We start from the raw sequence: 21,332 nt of genomic DNA on the forward strand, positions 1-21,332 counted from the left end.
TCTGAATTCAATAATTTATTACTGAAGCTCTAAATATACAATTCAAAAATATGTTAACCTCGACCTCTTCTTTGAACAGCAATCTTTTCCTGAGGGAGGGTCGCCTGTGAAAGTGTACAGATTAAAAAGTTTTAAAGTCCCGACAAGTAAGAAGGGATGAAAATGGAATACGACAGGATTTATAATTTAGCACGTGCTATTGATTGGGTTTACGAAGTCTTAATTTGCAAAGAGGAAACTCATGCATTTATATAGCAGTTGGCCATGTCCTTGTCGGGGCATTACTCAGTCTCCTTTTGGTAGTCGTGCGATTCCTTAAGTTACGAGTTAATTAGTAATTTGGGTTATATGAACTTACGAGTATTGAACATCGTTTAAAACTAATAGAAGGTACCAAGTTTATATTTTTGATACCCCCGACATGTGATTTGTGTGTGTAATAGTCACCAGTGAATCGAATCAAACTCATACATTAGAAAGCGAAATGTAAAATCAAAATTGGCTCTTATTTACCTAATGTAATGTAGGAATTCTTTCCAGAGGTTTCATTAAGTATTCCCTTACTCGATTTTGGGGTTTAATTTTATCTACTCTGCCTGCATAATTTAATGTATTGTTTTTTTGCATTTTTAATGTTGATGTGGATAGTGAAGGTTATTTTTCTCAACAATTTCGTTATCAAAACCATCAATGAAAATTATAGTATTAACTTATCAATACTTAATCAAAGAATGACTTCAACTACAATTAAAAAAAAATCAACCTTAGTTACTTAATAGCATTAACGGTAATAGTTTCAGAGCACACGATAAAAAGAATGGAATTTTGGATATTTCTACAATGATGTTCGAGGCTTATAGTGATCAAAGTACCAGGATTATAATTATATACGCCATACGCGATTAAACAAATTTGAAAATACACAAATTATAATAATATATCCAAAAGCATATACATCAAAAAGAACAAAACAGTAAAGTCAAAGTCAAAAAAGGCAAAAAAGGAAGGTTTTCCACAGGACAAAACAAAATGCAGTTAACAATAATTATTTAACCTTATCTTTTATTTTTGGTGGATAGTTATCTGGGCAATCAAACAGAATTTCATGTACATTGTAGATAACAGTTTATTGAAAGTAAAGGTTATTTTTCTCAACAATAATAACTTTCAATAAAGGCAACAGTATAATGCAGTAGTATACAACAATGACAAAATATCGATATTTTGGGCCAGTATCGACGTACTGGCAATGATGTTTGTGATACAATCAAAGATTGACAGACTAACAGCAAAAAGTATAGACCGAGTGAAAATATTAACATTATCGATAACAATTATAGTGCACCAGACAAACGTTACGACAATAAATATCTCTCGATTCCAAAATATACTTATCCTGTTCATAGTAAATTACAAAATGATATTTGCAAACGTCCTATCGTGAAGATTCAACACAGTAAAGATCAGTGATTTTTACGCGATCTCTTGCAATGCTGAAATTTTGTTTTATAAAAGACATGAAACATGATATGTTTTCGAATTATACTACTCTTGGATAGTTACAAGAAGTAACTCACAAAAGTACTACCTCCGAGAAAAAATCAACACGGTAGGTCTTTACTCAAATGGCAAAATCAAAACCTCAAACACATGAAACGAATGAATAACAACTGTCATATTCCTGACTTGGTACAGGCATTTTCTTATGTAAAGAAATAATGGATTGAACCTGGTTTTATACATTTTGATAGCTGAACCTGTCACTTGTATGACGAAGATGTAAAGTAAGACAACGATCGTTGAAATCTTATAAATTAACAAAGAATACAAATCAAGGTAATAAACATAAACCGAGGGATTTGCGTGCATCCGATCAGAGTTCTACAGGGTAAGCAACTATCAAAGTCCTGGTCAATCGCTGTTGATACATGAAATGTTGGAAACACTATTCATTTCGACAGAACTGGCCTTACGGTCATAAAACTTTTTAGCCAGATTTTTGTACTCAGACTCAAGAATCAATCAATCAAAATACAGGATTTAGTGTTTCGAGCATGATTTGCCAAGCACTGAGCAAAGTTTTATGACTTCAACCCCAGGTCTCTCTCCTTATGATGTGTATGCGATTCCCTCATTTTTTTGTATTCTTCCTCGGTTAATCTTTTTATTCAATTAATGAAATTCAAAAATGAGTCATCGGCTGTTGATCATATTTATTAGTTGTTATGTTCGTGAAAAGCTCATAAACGATACCGGAATGGAGGGAAATGTTTTATTTTTTTATTTTTTTATTGCGCATAGATTCACAAATAACTCAGTATTTCATTGATTGTATCATACTAATTCTTTATTATTTCAGGTCATTGTTTAGGAATACAAGTATTATTTGTCTTGTTCTAGGTAAAAACGGTCATGAACTCAAAGCAGATGAAGGAAGTCAACTTAGATTTTTCTTTTAATAATTCGAAAAGTTGTCAAGAATTTAATCAATTTATAAGTAATTCAGCAGTTTGTTTTAAGAAATTAAATCCATATGGTAGCATGAAAATTTTCAAACGAAGTTTCAGGTGCGGGAATTTCTCGCTACATTGAAGACCTGTTGGTGACATTCTGCTGTTGTTTTTTTCTATGGTCGGGTTGTTGTCTCTTTGAAACATTTCTCATTTCCATTCTCAATTTTATTTGCTGATGGTTTTTTTTTCGACATTTGAGTTTGAATATCCTTCGCCTCTCCTGAAATATCATTTTGATATCACTGAGCTGACACGTTAATGCATACGCTGCAAATCATTGTTTTCCGTCTATAAAATGCAAGAAATGAGTGTATATGCACTTTTTTGGTACATGTTGCGTTTAGAATAGGTTTATAAGTCAACATTACGCAACATCTCATAAAATCAAACCAATACCAGTTATTTGACAGGAAATACCATTTCATAATGTTAATTTATCTTTTGAATAGTTCAAGTTCTAATCTAAATAATGGGTTTGTATATTACCGCATTCCAATGATGTGCTTTGACAAAAATGTACTTTTCGAAAATGTTTTATTTCTTTTTATAACCTCTATATAGAAAGATATCCTGTATACTTCTAATCTATTACTACATTTTACAAATAATTAGGAAAGTACATTTTAATATGCAATATAAATAGTTGTTAATAAAATAGGCCGCTATTTCAAAGTTTAGGGGACCAGGAGTAACATCATAATTGTTTCAATGTCATTAGTACGAAATGTAAGAATGTTTAAGATTCTATTACAACTATAGTGACAGCAGTATTTTAATATTTTCTGCAAAATCAACAGTCCATCCAAATATTGTTTTGCTGAGTCAATCATCCAAGGCCTCAATTTTTATATTAATATACCAAAAAACTGATTGTGACATAAGAGAGGAGAATGTTATAAAAGGACCTTCAAACTCATGAGTCGAAAATATACTTTTATAGCTGACTATGCGGTATGGGCTTTGCTCATTGTTGAAGTTCGTATAATATGAACCTATAGTTGTTAATTTCTGTGTCATTTTAGTCTTTTGTGGATAGTTGTTTTATTGGCAATCATACCACATCTTCGTTTTTATATTACAAGCCATGAGTACAAAAATGAACATCAAACAGACACACAGATAGACAAACGACAGTACAACGTATATCTACCGGTTTTCACATAACAATAAAAAATATCAGAATACTTCCGAAATGTGTTAATATTCTATTTGACGTAAATATTTACAATGTTTACATAAGATAAACTTAATTGTTAAGTGGACAATTAAACAATGAATAAATGATAATAAAATTGTCATTTTGTGAAACCGGATTTGAAAAATTATATGTGATCTTGATGGGAATATGTTTGTTTACGGAGCCTGCATAGTATATATATTAAAGTACAGTAACTTTCTAATATCAACTAATCGATGCAATTATAAACAATCAAATAAAAGCCTAAAAATTCTGGAACTTATTCGTTTTCAAAATTAAAATAAATTTACTGAACATTCCCTCTGCCTTATCGATCTATTCAATAATACTCGTAACTATAAATGTTTATTTACCACGTAATATATATGTATAGTTAAAGTTAAGCTTATAAAAACCTAACTATATATATCAAACTTGAAGTTTCTGTTAATGTAGTTATGTAAGCGTAAAACATACTCACTTGAAATCAATCAAATAATAAACTTTATAACAAAGGGTGGATTGTATGTGCTCAGTTGATTTAATCATCGCATTATAAAGTGAAATTGATGCAATCGATGTTCTTTGATGATATTACAGAAACCAGAAAGATGCCTTTATTTTTCACTAAAAAACAAATAATGTACATATATAGAAAAAGGAAGACCCCTTCCTTAATCACATTTTGTGGTTAATCTTCTAAGTATTTGTTTATGAACACAAATATTCCGTAGAAAGGGATTTTCTTGTGAGGAGGGAAATACGTAGACTAAATCAGGAAGAGCTTTAAATTTCGAGGTATTATAAATCAAAATAAAAGTATTTTTTGTATGTATTACTACAGTAGATGTAAGACTGATCAACGGCATAACAATGATCAAAACAGGTTAGTTAATTAAAACAAAACCGTCGTATACTTATTGACTCCTGAAACAGCAATTGCATAATTTGTGCAATGTAAACAACGTTTTCCGTTGTTTTCTACAAATGTGCTGTAAAAGTGAATATGTTTCAAACACAAAAATATCTAGTTGTTACTGTATCATTTCCTGATCTGATACAATAATACAACATTTTACAATTAATACAATTAGGTTTGTTTCCATATATAGAATACTCAAATGTTATCATTGATATTTTTTATGAAATGGGAATCAAATTGTGTTTAGTGTTTTCACAATGGCAAAAGCGTTATTGTGAGAGAACAAAATTAAATAAATCGACTGTAGAATAACACGAAAAACACTGTCAAATCACAAATTCAAAATTACTCGAACATTTTGCGTGCAATAGTTCAATTTTTTGGAATCTTTTTAAAAGCTACAATTTAAGAAACTCATAAAAGATGCCTGGCTTTTAATTGTAAAAGAAAGAGGCGGGTTTCGTCTACATAAGACGCAAACTTTGAACTTTTAATCAGCAGTGTTGTCCGTCATGTTTTTCTTCTTAGTATGTTTTGCATCGGTTGAAAGGGATCATATAAATTTTTTCGTCCGAATTTGGATTTTCTTTGCAATACATTTTAGCTTATAGTTGTTTATGTATATTTGCACGGTCTTAGAAGCTTTCATTCATAATTTCTAGATCATCACAGCAACGTTACCATTATTGTTAAAGAAATGAGAACAGAAGAAAAAAATTACTGTTTTTTTTATAATACTTTAAAACGATTTTATTACAAACATAACATCAAACTATAATTAAGATACCAAAAATACTCTTTTGGATATATAAATATTATATTACGAAGATGGTTGGTAATTTCTTTTGTCCAATCATTCCGCTAATTTAACATTTTTACGTTCAACGAATATATGAAATAAGAAGACTTTAGGATATTATCATAAACACAAGATAGCAAGCATAAAATCTATAGCAACATTTGTTCACGATACGAGAGTATGCACACATAATTTGATATAGTGATATAGAGGTTTCAACAAATTAAAAAAAAGAACATTTCGTTTGAATAGTATTGTAGCTCCATGTATAGATTCTTATGTTTCTAGTGTCTGATTCCTGTCCAGCAGTTTTATTGATAAGAAGTATGACGTCGTATTAAAGATGATGAACCCACGAAATTCGTTAGCATGAAATTCATAGTGGCATATTTAACCGTATGCTTATTAAATATTAAGTAAATTAAAACTTGAGGTGTAGGTAATGTTTTCCCGACACGAAATAGTTGGTGTTGTATACATGATTCATTATACGTCCGCTTATTTTTATCGCCTAGGCCTCTGAAATATAGATACTTCTTTGATTCTATTCAAATAATTTGCTTATTTTTCACAATAACCTAACGCTACTATAGTTCTATTTATTAGCATCCAAACATAAGGCGTTGTGTCTCTTTTTTTTTTAAATTATTTTGTCTGAAACAAACTCTGTTATTATGTAAGATACAATTCACGGCTATAAAGGAACATTTTCGTCTTTAAGAAAATGCATGTGTGTAACATGACGTTAACACGTTTGTTTTCCTATTTTCCAGGTGTATTTCTTCAGTTCTGACTTATTAAAGTTTCACAAGTGTCTTTCATACCGTTGCTATCATAAGTTTTAGAGGCATATACACTTTATGTCTAACTGGAGTACTACTGAAACATGCAACACGATATTAATGAGCATTATTGTGATTGGTAAATTAATTGAATTAATAGTAGCTGTGATAGTCAATGGATCTTATATAGTTTAAATGACCTCGTCCAAATGCAGGACTCACTATTGAGGTTTACTAACTATGAAATAATCATAGAATAAAGAATAACTAATTAAGTAGCTCAAATAAGGGAAATATGTTACAAAAACCGAACAACACAAAAATTCACGAATTAGCGTGGCGCATGAAAAAATGTTCAGTGTTCTTCGGTCACGAGTTGAATGGTTTTTTTTTAGTTTAAATGTTTAGATTAGTTATTTTTTTTAAACTCTTTTTTTCTTAATTGAATAAAACATTATTGACAAGGAACTTAAGGTGTCCATTCTTTCAGATTCGTGTTTGATGCAACTTCGTTTCACTTAAAAGTATCTTTTCTTTCAGGAATGTTTTCACAGTTACTGATATTGGTATTATTAGACAGCGTTTTAGCAAAATCACTATCATCGAGCGGCAACGAGCACATAGGAGTAGGTAGGTACGTATGTATGTACACATTTTATACAGTTTTAATCATAAGATAAGACAACTTTACATGGTCTTTACAATAAAGCCATGATGATTTTAGGCGGGACACTAATTACTTTTATTACAAATTCGCTTGCTCTGGTACCCATTATGCATCCAAACTCATTGACACCTTCCTTCAATTGAATATTTTGCTATCGAAATCTTATCTAATAAATACCGTTGCCATTTTTAACGATCTTCTATATTAGAAGGGAGTAACGTGTTTTGAACTTTGCTTTATCTTTTTCTAAGGTTACTAGCAAAGTGAACATATTCTCAGGTGATAAATGCCTTGCTATTTGAATACCATTTTTTTTTAAATTATATTCCAATTTCCGCATAGCTAGTTGAATCAATAGTTGCATTCAATGACACAAGTTTACATTTGTTTTGATGTGTTTTCCTGTTTAGATGTGTAACCCAGATTTGTTTTCCCTTGATCGATTTATGACTTTTGAATAGCGGTATACTACTGTCGCCTTTATTTTTAAGGGTGTAGTTTCAATTCTTCTTATTCTGCATGTGTTACGTATGGGATTGATTTTCGTACAATTATGGTTTCATTCTTTGACTTTTCTGCCTTTATGGTATTTTCTTTAAATAATGCTTTGTCTGACATTAATATGTAAAAGTGATGAAATCCTGAATATATAAAGTAGGATAAATATATATATGTATTAGTGCAAATAACACCAAGTTCTGTAAAAACTACTGGATACACGCATAAAACCTACGCTTCCTTGTTGTGAACTTTTAAGTAATTGAAACTATAGGGTTTCGTGAACGGAAATTGCATACCAGTTACAAAGACAAAATGCTTGTAATATTAGGTCTTTAGTTTAAAGAATACTTTTAAAATCCCAATAATTACTACTTGTGTTATTTTTTCAGGTTACAACTAAGTAATTGAAGTGTTAAAGATTTTATCGAATAAATAAATAACCTTTAGGCAGTAAAATTAACACATTATAATCATTATCTTTTTACAGTATTAAGAAATGATACGGATAAAAATGGCATTTCATTTGAACCAAACTGTCTAAAATTACAGTAGTGACATTCCCTTTACGCGCATTTGTCAGTTACTCTGATTCATTGACAACTCATTTAAAAAGTAACGTGTCCTAGTTTTGCAAAAAGTTGCTTAAACTTGTCACAACGAGTCATTCAACAAACTATGCATATGCGTTAATTTGAATATAAAATTTGTTCTCAAGTAACTCATAGATATTCATTATAAGAAACACATACTCGTAGTCTTCGTAAAAGTTGCTGTCAGTTTGTTTCATTGTTTGATTATGACTAACGTGTGACTGTTTGAGTTTCTATGGAATTTACCGTAGAGTTCGTTACTTTTGTTATATTTTTCCCAATAGGATAACTATGTAAACCAACTAATCAAATGAGATGTATGTATTTACATTGTGATGCATATATATAGAATAATAGGTAGTTTCGTTTTTGATACTGACTATATCATGTGGAATATCTAGACCAGCCCGTTAGAGCGAGTTAAGATATTCCATATGATATAGTCAGTATCAAAAACGAAACTACCTATTATTCTGTTTATCGGTAAATATGACGTCACACAACGTATTGCCTAATATTTTCAGTGATACAGCCAGTACGTTGATTCTCGAAAATATTAGGCAGTAAGATCAAAGGGAAAATATACGAATTACCGAAAAATATGCCTGTTCGTCACACTTTGGTTTACAATTGATTAAAAGATAACCGCATCATGAAATAGATTAAACTTTTATAATTTCTTAACCAGGTTGTACTGCTCTTACATAATTCTTTGGAGGCAGGAAACCATCGTCACTAAAACGAATTGGTCGACCGATACGATATGTCTTTGTTTTCACTTATATGACTTGGCAGTCATTTAACTTTAGATACCAGAAGTGTCGTCCATTACATAATAAACCAAAAGCGTTCTGTTCCCAATTGTGACATTTTAACTGAGTATGTATTCGCATGGCAAGTTATGCATAAAGAAAGAGCCCTCTGCCTTCTATCATATCAGCCTGGTTTCCTTTGGGTTCAAGCGATTCCCTTAGCTTTTGTTTGATGTCTTGATTTGATTTGTTCTCTCAATAGGAATATGAAATTTGAACATCGATCCACTACTTTTCCCTTGATTTGAAAACATGTGTAAAAGAGGGACGAAAGATACCAAAGGGACAGTCAAACTCGTAAATCTAAAACAAATTGACAACGCCATGGCCAAAAATGAAAAAGACAAACAGAAAAACAATAGTACACATGACACAACATAGAAAACTAAAGAATAAACAACACGAACCCCAACAAAAACTAGGAGTGATCTCATGTGCTCCGGAAGGGTAAGCAGATCCTGCTCCACATGCATCACCCGTCGAGTTGCTTATGTGATTACAAATCCGGTAAATAGTCTAATTCGGTAGGTCAAATTCATGAAAGGGAAGGGGATTGTAGTTACGACGTAAGGAACATATCCGATATCATTTGTGAAAGGGTTATTCCATAACGGTCAACCAACTCGTGATGGCGTCCGTAAAATTTACGAAGGGATGATTTCAACTTAACCATTTTGAACTCTTGGTTTAATAGCTTCCTTGTGAGCAGTAACCCTCTATCAAGAAAATCATGATAGGAAACGCAAGCACGGGAATATCGTATCATTTGGGAGATATATACCCCATATACAGGTGCTACTGGAATGTTGCTACTTAGAAATGGAAAGTTCACAAGTTAGATTTGTAACATTTTTATTTCTTGTTTTATTGTTGAAGAATAACGACCCTTCACCGTTCGTAAATACAATATTTACAAGATGAACAATTTCAGAGAACTTTATCATCTATTTCTACTGTGATTTTTATGATCATTCAAATGAGAAATATAACATTCATTCGTGTTCTTTTGTAGTGGTATACTTGTATTGTATTGTTTTAGTCCGAAGATGAATGCGACGAATACCAATGTTAAACTTTTTATTGTCTTAAATTATTAATCAGTGAAGGATGTTTCTAGAAAAAAAAACATATTAAAATTTGGTTTAGGTGATTAATGAGTCCAAACAAATCTTCAAAGTTACAAACAGCATATGGTCTGACTTTGATGTTATCAAGTGCAAAATGTATGTGAGGTTTGATGGCCTTTACTAGTCCTCGTTATCGTTATGTTTTTCTGTGTGTCAGTTGATTTTTTACGTTTCTTAGGGAAAGAATGAATACATATATATTTAAACAATAAAAAACTTTCTCCATATCTGTCGATTAAAAGGAATATGAGAAGGTGAAAAAAAAACGACGAGACATCAATAATAAGAGTTGTGTACAGACCATGCAGTACCCAAACGAAAAAGAACCGGAAGCAAATGTAAAGCAAAATTATATCCGGGTGAAATTTGATCCGGAGGAAAAAATGTCACAGTAGTTGTTGTTATTTTTTTATCCGGAGGAAAATATTTCCCTGGCATATTTTTTCCTTTGCCGTGAAATTCTATCTGGGTAGTTAACTTATTGAATAGTTATTAGAAACAAACTTATATGTTACAAATACTATGAAATAATAATAGTGTATTTGAATTAAACCTATTTTGTTAAAATAAAGTATTATAGTGGGAATTATTGCACAAATTATCATTGAAAAAAATTCCTGAAAAAAATTCAAATAAATATATTCTTTTAAAAAGAAAATTATCATTAAACGTAAGAAAGAAAACCAGAAATAATTTCAAAGATCGTAATTGTGAAAATTCAATAATATCATGATTTAATAAGGTACGGTAAATACATGTAAAAGTGAGTTGTTTTCCGATCTCAGTACAAATATACATTAAAACGTAAAGGTAGAAATATAGTTGCATTACTACTGTTAACAGTAATGGAAGAATTTGATAATGATAATATTTTTAACTATATAAATAGTCTGGGGACAAAGATGCTGTTGTTGATTATATGGAAATCAGATAAATTATAGCATAACAATATATTGGAACAAAAGGAATTTTAACAGGTGGATAGTATTTACCTGTGAAATGTTATCTGTCTTATTAAAAATTCATGTTGTTAGTCATCTTGTTATATTAATGAATATATAAAAAAATAGATTCAAAGAAGAATTTCATTATGAAATAGATTCAGGAATATATTATATTAAGGTTCATCATAAGGAATTGAAAAATATGGCCGTGTTTACACCTCAAAAATTACTATGAGTACAGACAAACTGGTACATTCAGGAAATTTTTAAGGCATGGCAGGAACTAGATATATAAAAGTTATATGAAGTCTACGTTTCAGAAAATGAAAAACTTACCTGCATTTTGATGTGCATTTTTTTCCAGTCTGCAGAAGATAGCAAAATAAACAAACACCCGAGTTTCATTTGATACGGTCCACTCAGTTACACAGTTTAAACCTGTTAAATCACCTATTGTATACAGGTGTCTATTGTCCATCTATTGTCCATTTAAATCAATACTACTCACAACATTGATTATATGAGGGGAGCTTCTCAATCGTTTTCACTACTTAGTTAATTTTTGCACCTTCTGCAGGAACGAAAAAAAATGGATAGCAAAATCTAGAAAAGTTACTAATTTTCTGAAACATAAAATGCATTTAAAATTTATATATCTAGTTCCTGCCATCCCTTAAAACTGTTGCAGGTGTATAGGTTAGTCTGTACTCATTGTAAAATTTGGGGTGTAATTACGGCCATTTTATCCAAAAGGTTATGATGAACCTTAATATGTTTAAAATATAAATTGCTCATAATTACCTCCCTTGGATAAATTATGCAAATTTGTTCTACCTTTGTGAAACATTTTATAATTAAAGTCAGGTATATATTGATTGAGAGTAACTTACATACTAGTTAATGGGACTATATTTCACAAGGTTTTGTGTAATATGATACGGCAAATATATACCGGTACATACTATCCGCATAACACAGATAGATTTTCACTCCTCTGGAAAAATTCTACCTGTGAAATACCATGCCAGGAAAAAAATTACTGTGACAAATCATCCTCAGGATAAAATATCACAGAGGAAGAAATAAACCGTTACACAAACAGCACACGAAACACTAAAAGAAGTTCAAGTTTGAGCTACACAAACACCTTTGAAAACAAGGAATAAGGTCACGTCAATCAAAACGTAATTAATCCTTCTCTCAGTTTAAGGGCACCCATTATATTGATCATTACGACAGGTCATAAACAAGCAAATGAGAACGGGGCTGATGTCATGACAAATGGATCCTATTTTATTTATTTTTGTTGTTAAGTTTTGATTTTTCCAAAATTAATCCCCTTCTTATTTGAATATAGTTTTTCATTTATTTTACAACTTTCTTGTACAAGAATAATTTTTGTCAGACTTTTCTTGTCTTCTATGGAGGGGAGTGATTTTTATTTGGTTTGGAACTTTATATTATTTATTTGTAGCTTCTATGCGATACTTCACCATCTTTGCAACCAATTCATGTTTGCCACAACAGTTTAAAAATTCCCTCAAACACTCACTGTAAATTGAAAATTTTGGTTAAATATGTCTTTGCTTCTATGGATGGGAATGTTATTCTTATTGCCATAATCACTTGCAATCCCGACTATTGCAGTAGCAGTCTGCCTTGTATTTATGTATACTAATATTAAAAGAAACACAGTTATATGAACACATGTCTATAGAATAATAAAGGAAATTGAAATATCTGACAAAAGGTACAAAAGAGAATAGGCAAACAATCAAGTATTTCGTTTTGATAGCCAGTTTTCACATTAAAAATTTCTGTAATCAAATTTAACAAATACTTTATGACGTAAAGATTGCGACTTTAATGCACTTACTGTGAACTTTCTAGTTAAACCCTTCCAGGGTGTAAGCAAGTCCTACCATTAAAATGTTATTTTCATTTGTCTGTAATTACAATTTTGTCAATATTTTTGAAGTTATATTAATAGAATGACTTACAAAATAAGTCTCAATCTTGATCTTGAGGTAAAGATGCATGAGCTATGACACAAAAGGCGTTCTTTTTAATTTTTACAAATTTCAAAGAAAATTTCGTGAGAAATTTAATAAAGAACAAGTTAAATTATACGGTGTTAATATAATTGGGTAATACTGAAATGAAATATCGTGATTGTATATGAATATAGTGGTATGGTATGGTGAGGTAATCTATTTATATGTAGGAAATAGTCCGGATTCTTTGTTCATATTTGAGCGTTGGTGGATTTAAGAAGAAATCTTTGATTTTATAATTTTACACATGAGCTAGTATTATAAGTCGATCAGTTCATTTATGAGGAGGTGACTAAACTTTCAAATCAAGGCGAATAATTCTGTAGTTTGTAATTATTTAAATGCAGCTCAGCTTTAAGCATTAATCAACGTAATCAATCAATTAGAATCAAGAAAAGCATATTAGTGAAGTGGGATGGAATAATTGTGAATGCAGCTTCAGTGTATAATATCGGGACAATAAATGGCCGTTATTAATATATTCAATTATAAATGAAAATTGTCAATGAAGCCTCAAACAGATGTACGGAACTTGTACGTGACTGTTCAAGACATTTGTTTTCAATGTATTAATCTATAAGCATTGATCCTGTAAACACCTATCTGATTATCATCCTGGAAAAAGTTTACTCAATAGCAAAACATAATTAACAAATCAAATTATTTTTAGCTTTGAGATACGCCCGTCAGTTAGTTAGTTTTCTATGTTGTGTCATGTATACTATTGTTTGTCTGTTTGCCTTTTCAATTTTAGCCATGGTGTTGTCAGTATATTTTAGATTTATGAGTTTGACTGTCCCTTTGGTATCTTTCATCCCTCTTTTATGCTAGTAGTGTGTTCTTTTGTTTTCCTCTTATAGTTGATGTGTTTCCCTCGGTTTTGGTTTGTAGCCCGGATTTGTTTTGTTTTTCTTCTAGGTCGATTCATGACTTTTGAACAACGATATACTACCGTTTCCTTTATTGATTCGATTTTCTTTATTTTAGATTTTTTTTTAAATTCAACAGTTTGATTTTTTTCTGTGTGGAAGGGGGATAGATAGATACTATCTTTATTTTTTTCTTTAATTATTTTTTCTAACTGTAAATTATTCTGAAAAATGAACTAAGTCACCGTTCTTTAACGTAAAGCTAAATGACAGCATCTAATTAGTGATTTAACAACAATTGGTTTCTTTGTGAAGAAAAACTGCAACCAATAGCAGCAAAACAAATCATTATAGTAGTAATGCTTATGAGAAATTATAGCATTTGGATGCAGACTTTTTTGGATAACGTAGTAAATTAAAGAGCTTCCGATTGTAACTGTATCTTTACTTTTTTCCAGATCGAAACGACATTTAAGCGAATTTAAAGTTGCAGAATACATGACACTTTTAGGAAACAGCTGTGCATCAGTGAATTGTGGGCTCTACAACATAATGCAAAGGTAAAAAAACAGGTTAAAGCAGAACAATGTGACATGTTTTAGGGATTACAGTCAACTTCATCCGGCTGAATGATGTAATTTCATTGAGATTGCTGTAGCTGTATCAGTTATTAAATGGTCCTTGAATTTGCTCTTTTCAAATTTTCTACACAGAAGAAACAAATATATAAAAGAATCATAGAATGGGTTTTGATGTATAACACTACTTAACATTGCAATGAGCTTTAAACAATCATCTGACAAGAAGTGTTGGATTAAGAATACATAAAAACGAAATAATAATGATAGCATGAAGCCTATGTATGAAATCTGCATTTTACCATATACATGTATATTGTCTATATGGTAAAATTTTACCAAATTTTCTGATATTGATTTCTAATTAAAACCTTTATACACAATATATATTTCTTTTATTCTGAGCCAATTTATCCATTTCTTACCTGTTGATCGTATTTTAGTCAACGCTGCGTGGTTCGTTTGATCTCATGTATGTGTATGCCTTATTTCGTCACTTAGAAAAATCACATCATTTAGAAGGTCATTAGAAAAGAATGATAAAACTTGTCTATGTATCGTTAAAAATTACTACAGAAACAGATTCCTTTGCCATTTTCGTGCAATACGATATTTACCAACTCACAATACGAACAAAACAGAAATTACCATTCGACAAACAATTGTAAAAAAATCACATAGAAAACTAGAGATTAAGTAACACGAACCTTATCAAAACAGGGGAAATAACTAAACTCCAGTACACCTGACGAGAAAACAACTTCTGCTCGACAAAATCTGAATTAAACATCGACGAACACCTATGACGTAGTTGCTACTGATTTTTACCGCAATTTTGTCGATTTCTCTATAATATTTTGTAATTTGATTGTATTTTGGTATATTTTTTTGAACTATTCGAAGGTAAAACTTTTGCTTTAATTATCTGGTATTTTTCTAGCGGACGACGAAAGAGAAGGGCACCTGTGGATTTTGGAACATATCTGGCATGTTGTGGATAGGGATTAATTTGCTTTTAAGATGCAACATTATAAATTATGGTAAGTCAGTTTCAGATCGTGCGAAAGTATCAGAAACGAATATCAGAATGTTTATACTTGACAAAAATGTACTTCATATAGTTTTAAATGTCATTTAATGTATTGGTCTTCTTTTAATTTTGAAAACAGTGCCAATGAGAAGATGTATTGGCCAATCATTTACTTCCATTTGCACCAAAGATGTGAAAGTAAATATCTCTATAATAACTTCAGATGACTAACTTCCACTGCCTGTTTATAACTTGGAATAATTTAGAGCTTGTTACACGAATAACTCACTAGCGTGAAGACGTTTCTTTGATGTTTTAATTTGTTGTGTTTTAGGTTTGCTATTTCATTGACGAATACAATACTCTCTATTTTCTTCTAATATAAAGTAATATCACAAAAATACCGAACTTCAAGGAAAATTCAAAACGTACATGTCCTTAGAAAATGGCAAAACTTACAGCTCAAACATCTAATAAGAATGGAGAACTAATGTCACATTCCTGACTTGGTACTGGCATTTTCTTATAAAAAAGATAATATCTTAGTAAATATTGCAATATTATATGATATTTAAGGACTACATGCTACTTTTATGCCGCATTTATAAGCATTATGTTTTCTGGTATGTGCGTCCGTTTGTCCATCCGTACTTCCGTCTGTTCCACGTTAAGTTAAAGTTTATGCGTCTGGCGTACTAAATTATAATCCTGGTACCTTTGCTAACTATTTACACTCCTGAACCGATGTCACTGCTGGTGGACGTTTCTTCCTCGAGGGTATCACCAACCCAGTAGTCAACACTTCGGTGTTGACATGAATATCAATTATGTGGTCATTTCTATAAATTTCCTGTTTACAAAACTTCGAATTTTAAAAAAAACTAAGGATTTTCTTATCCCAGGCATAGATTAGCTTAGCCGTATTGGGCACAATTGTTTAGAATTTTGGATCCTCAATGCTCTTCAACTTTGTGCTTGTTTGGTTATATAAATATTTTGGTTTGAGCGTTCCTGTTGAGTCTTATGAAGACGAAACGCGCGTCTGGCGTACTAAATTATAATCCTGGTACATGTGATGACTATTATGAAGTTGAAGTCCTGTCAACTTGAACGTAAGTACACATGTTCCTTAAAATATGATCTTCCTCATTTAAATGCCAAATTAGAGTTTTTATCTCACGATCCACTGAACATAAAATATGATTGTGTGATTGGGGCATCCGTGTTCTATGGACATACATTTAATATTCTTGGCATTAGCATTGCAATTTGCCGATATAACGTCAGAATAAATTGTTTATTAACATGAAAGAGAAAGCTTGAAATTATCAAGAAGGTACATTTCAATTTATTATTTTCTAATTTGTACTTATATCACTACTTTGCTTTCTCTTACAGTTGCTGCAAACTAACAAAGACAGTTGTTAAAGCGATGTGTAAATATTGTGTACAGATAGTTTCCTCACCGTTGGATCTGGGCATTGTTAAAACAATCTTTACCTTATTTTAATGACATTTTAGCATCAAGGAATAACAGTTAACTGGATTAGGAACTAAAGACTACGTTTGAATAAATCGAATTTTCATCGCTAAATAAAAAATTTAACATGTACTTTTGCAAATACACACATTTTAATGGTTAAGATTTGAAATCAATGATTGAAATAATATTAGATATAAAGAAATAAGATGCAGTATGTAATTAGTATTAACATACTCTAAATGCCACTTTGTTATAAATATGATATATTTGTATTTCCCTTTTATGGCTTTGAAATTATTAACATTCCTAAAATACACAAAAATAAATGCATTCCAAGAAATGTTTTTTTGAAGAAAAAAAACACAAATCATCTCAAATTGGGTTCAAGATTTATAAATAAATATCACAATTCAACTAGATCTTTTTTTTCGAGTAGAAATACGAGACAGTTTCTTTCTAAGTATAATTTGTCCTTTCCTTTCACATTCACGGAATAAAGCTGTCAAATATTGATGGCCAGATCATGTATAACTGAAACTAAAACCATGCATATCATACAGTTTGCTTGTTACTTAAGTACAAACTTTCGACTTGTACATTCATTCGTGCAATTTTATTTATTACCGTTTATTGTATCTATTCGTTCATTATCATACATTTAAGTCGTGGGTCATGTTCTATCATTCGAATTTTTATATATTGCATCTTGCCTTTCAAGTAACTAAACTTTTCAAAAATCGTCTGATCAGGCGCGATGCCAACCAGTTTGAAAGGAAATTTCAACAATATTAACACCACGAAACGTTAGTAGAATTAAAAATAAATTCAGAATTAAATTCAGAATTTACAAACAAATTTAAAAAGGAGGGTCCAACCCCCCGGAATACCCCTCCTGTCTTCGATATGCATCTTTTTAGATCGTGCAATAAGCTCTAACCAAGCTTAAATTACTCAAGGTTCATATGAATAGACACTGTTAGCGTTGGATTCTGCATATTGTCTTGAAATGACAACTCCCTATGTTTGATTTCATGAAAAAATAAACTTTTTTTGACTTCTTGATTTTTATTTCTGAGTTATTACAGTTATTAATATTTTATATATACATAACATATACGTGTAGCACTTTACAATACATTCATCAAACGACAAATTTAGAGAAAGAAATCTATAACTTTCATCTCTAGGGAAATATATCATGTATTTTTTTTCAAAACGCCTATAAGCGATATTTGGCAAATGTACAAAACACCAAAGACGTTCCGGTAAAAACCACAATAGAAAAGTGAATACTGTATGCCGTCATTTAACTTGCAAACTCTCACGTATCATTTATTGTCAACAGATCTTTTAGAATTTTAATTTAAGTTATAATAATTAGAACTCGTATCATTATTTTTCAAAATAAAATGTATTTACCACTGCATTGTATGATACAGCATGGTGATATTGTTGAAATAAAGCTGTGACTGTAGACCTTTCAAAAATACTAGTTATCAGTTTTATGAAAGAAAAATGTAAGATCACAAATACAATGAATTCTGAGGAAAAAACAAACGGGATGTCCACAAAAAATTGGCAAAATCAAAATATCATACATTTCAAACGAATGAATAACAAATGTCATATTCCTAATTGGTACAGGCATTTTCATAAGTAGAAATTGGTGGATAGAACCTGGTTTAAATCTAGCAAAACCACTCACTTCTATGACAGTCGCATCAAATTCCATTATATTTACAACGATGCGTGAACAAAACAAACAGACTCAGCCATATTTTAATTTATTTAATCCGTATACGCGGAGAGAAAAAAGAGACAGGAAAAAACAGGAACTATCAATATATTCATAAGTCGAAGAGAGACAAAAATATCATGACAAAATATGACGAAAGTATAAACAACAGTCTACAAAACTGTATATATAGGAAACTAAAGCCTGAACAACATGAACTCAATCAGAGTTTATCCCAGGTGCATCAGAATGGTAGGAAGAATCTACTCCAAATGTTGTACCCGTCAAGTTTATCATTGTCCAGATTTAGAGAAAATATCTTATATCGAGCGTGCTTTTCTATTTTAGCATCAGTCAATTCGATGACCAAACTCTTTAATTCTAAAAAGCTTTGAAGTCTAGCGTTCTATATAGGTGTAGCTGCTGTCAATATTGAAATTAAATATTTAAACATAGGACTAAACATAACGTTTTACTTTGATCGCCTACCACTGGGTCGATGCCACCAACTATCGCGGATTGAAATTTTTAAATGATATTAACACAGAAGACGGTATTGGTACATTCTCTTTTTGGGAAATCATTACCTGATAAACCTTGTCAAGTTTACCAAAAAAAGAAAGATTTGCAACTTTTTTAAGAGATTTGCAACTTTTTTAATATGAGCGTCACTGATGAGTCTTATGTAGACGAAACGCGCGTCTGGCGTACTAAATTATAATCCTGGTATTTTTTATAACTATTAAGACAAGTTTCACATTTGATTGTGTTATGAAGACGCTGCTAGCGATTTTGTTGGTCAAATACGGAAGTGTTTTTGTATCTTAATATAATATATATTATATCGCTTCGTTTCCATGCGTTGCCTATTTTCTTCGTTTTGTTTATCAGTTCTTCAATTGTCTTGACTCTGGATTTTGGAAACGTAAATAGCAAAAATAGAAAATGGCCAAATCAAAAGCTAAAACACATCTAATGATTTGATAACAACTGTCATATTCCTGACTTGAAAATTTTGAAAACAGGTTCATCTAGAAAACTATCATTAGAAGTGGGACATTTAAAGACGTATCGTATCCGTTTCTGATACGTTGACGTATCTGAGAAAATATCTATTTGTGTTATTGTTTAATAGAATATTTTCAGGTTTAAATATATGTCTTTCTATGTTTGATATCTTTCTTTCATTTAAACCCGTTGCTACACTCTTTTTACTACATGATAGTTTTCAATTTATGAAAACTCGTGTAGATCTAATCACTCGATATTTAAACCATCACCACTTCTCCGTCGTGAATTTAAGATTAATGAGTCCTACTATAGCCATGTGTATTACGAAATTGTGCAATAAAATCAAAAATTAATGGTACAATAGAGATTTGCCATATTGTGCATATATACAAAGGAAACTATGTTCAGAAAATCGGGACTTTGTGGCAAATATATTAAAATCTACAGACTTGAATAAAGAGATTTTTATTATAAAATTTAAACATAGTTTACACACTTCTTAATGTGCTAGCGTTTATTGTTAACCAAATGTCATTAACAACTATTCAAAAACAAAACTCGTCTAAGTCCAAGATTAAGTCACTAAAGTCGAGCGCACCCTAAAAGGTGTACTTCACTACATATTTGAAAAAAGGATTGCCTGCTACATTTTAATTTATAAATTAAGTTTAATGGTTATCAGTAATCAATTCGACTCATATGATGTGGATGATTCAATTCCCTTTTATTAGCAAATCTAAAGTAAGTGTATGAATATTGTTGACATTACCTTTATTTGTTTTAGATTTCAACTTCACGCCTGGGTAGTTCTAATGATTTTAATATCAAGTTTCAAAACATACACAAGTATATAGATTGGCACGGAAATCACGTGATTGTTATATGTGTGTAAATGTTAGCTTCTGTTGTCCGTGCAATGTTTTCATAATTGTATTATAAGTACTAAAATAGAGTTGAAACATCACTTTTAGCGCAATAAATATAATTAGGTCCAGATTTTGACACACAAGAAGCAATATATAAACATAACCAATACATAAATGAAACAATTATTCAACATTATTTATATATCAGAAATCCGGAAAGAGACAAAGAACATACATTGCCCTTTCCTTTTCCCCCAATCTCTTTCCCCTTTTCTCGATTACTAGTACTATTTTTTAAAGCACGTAAATAATTACTTGAATAAAAACCCATATATACGTTTAGATACGTCAACGTATCAGATACGGATACGATACGTCTTTAAATGTCCCACTTCTAATATTACAAGCAACAATAAAAGTATGTTTACTATAATGCACCGTTATTTGTTTTTTCGTGTCATCAGAAAAGTATGATTGAAAAGTGCTATTCTAATAATCGTCCTTGCCTCATTATTTCCAAATAGTTAATTCTGTAATTTGACATTGATCTATCACGATAGCTCTGGACCGTAATATCTATCACAGTTAGACTTCTGAGGGTAACTGAAGGTCAATGTTATTTTGATACGTCTTTCTTGAACGAATAGTACACAAAGTATTTCCGGAAAAAATGATAAACATTCAACATAAGGATGATCAGATACGTATATAAAATAATTCTATGATATTTTGACACCCGAACCTCCACCCTTACTCATTTTTGCTAACTTCAATATGTATAATTCATTTATTGTTTCAAATTGATTAAAAAATAGAATAATAATTGCTCGTTGTGGTCAACGATATCAAATGTAATAAGCTTATATTTTAAT

The 21,332-nt window shown here is 30.9% G+C and overlaps 1 long non-coding RNA gene across 5 annotated transcripts in view; it reads left to right on the top strand.

The window, feature by feature from the left end:
- The window catches only part of LOC134685062 (uncharacterized), an 84,916-nt gene extending 67,006 nt beyond the window's left edge, over positions 1-17,910 (top strand). For 2 of the 5 annotated variants that reach the window (XR_010101256.1, XR_010101253.1), the window contains exons 2-5: positions 6,734-6,827; positions 14,216-14,317; positions 15,276-15,375; positions 16,764-17,910. This is a non-coding gene — a long non-coding RNA (uncharacterized LOC134685062). Of the gene's footprint in view, positions 1-3,778; positions 3,897-4,379; positions 4,577-6,733; positions 6,828-14,215; positions 14,318-15,275; positions 15,376-16,763 lie in introns of those variants that run through there. The other 3 variants (XR_010101255.1, XR_010101254.1, XR_010101252.1) reach the window with 3 other exon arrangements.
- Positions 17,911-21,332: the final 3,422 nt, after the last annotated feature.

The sequence above is a fragment of the Mytilus trossulus genome, chromosome 9 (assembly GCF_036588685.1).
Source record: "Mytilus trossulus isolate FHL-02 chromosome 9, PNRI_Mtr1.1.1.hap1, whole genome shotgun sequence".
NCBI lineage: Eukaryota > Metazoa > Mollusca > Bivalvia > Mytilida > Mytilidae > Mytilus > Mytilus trossulus.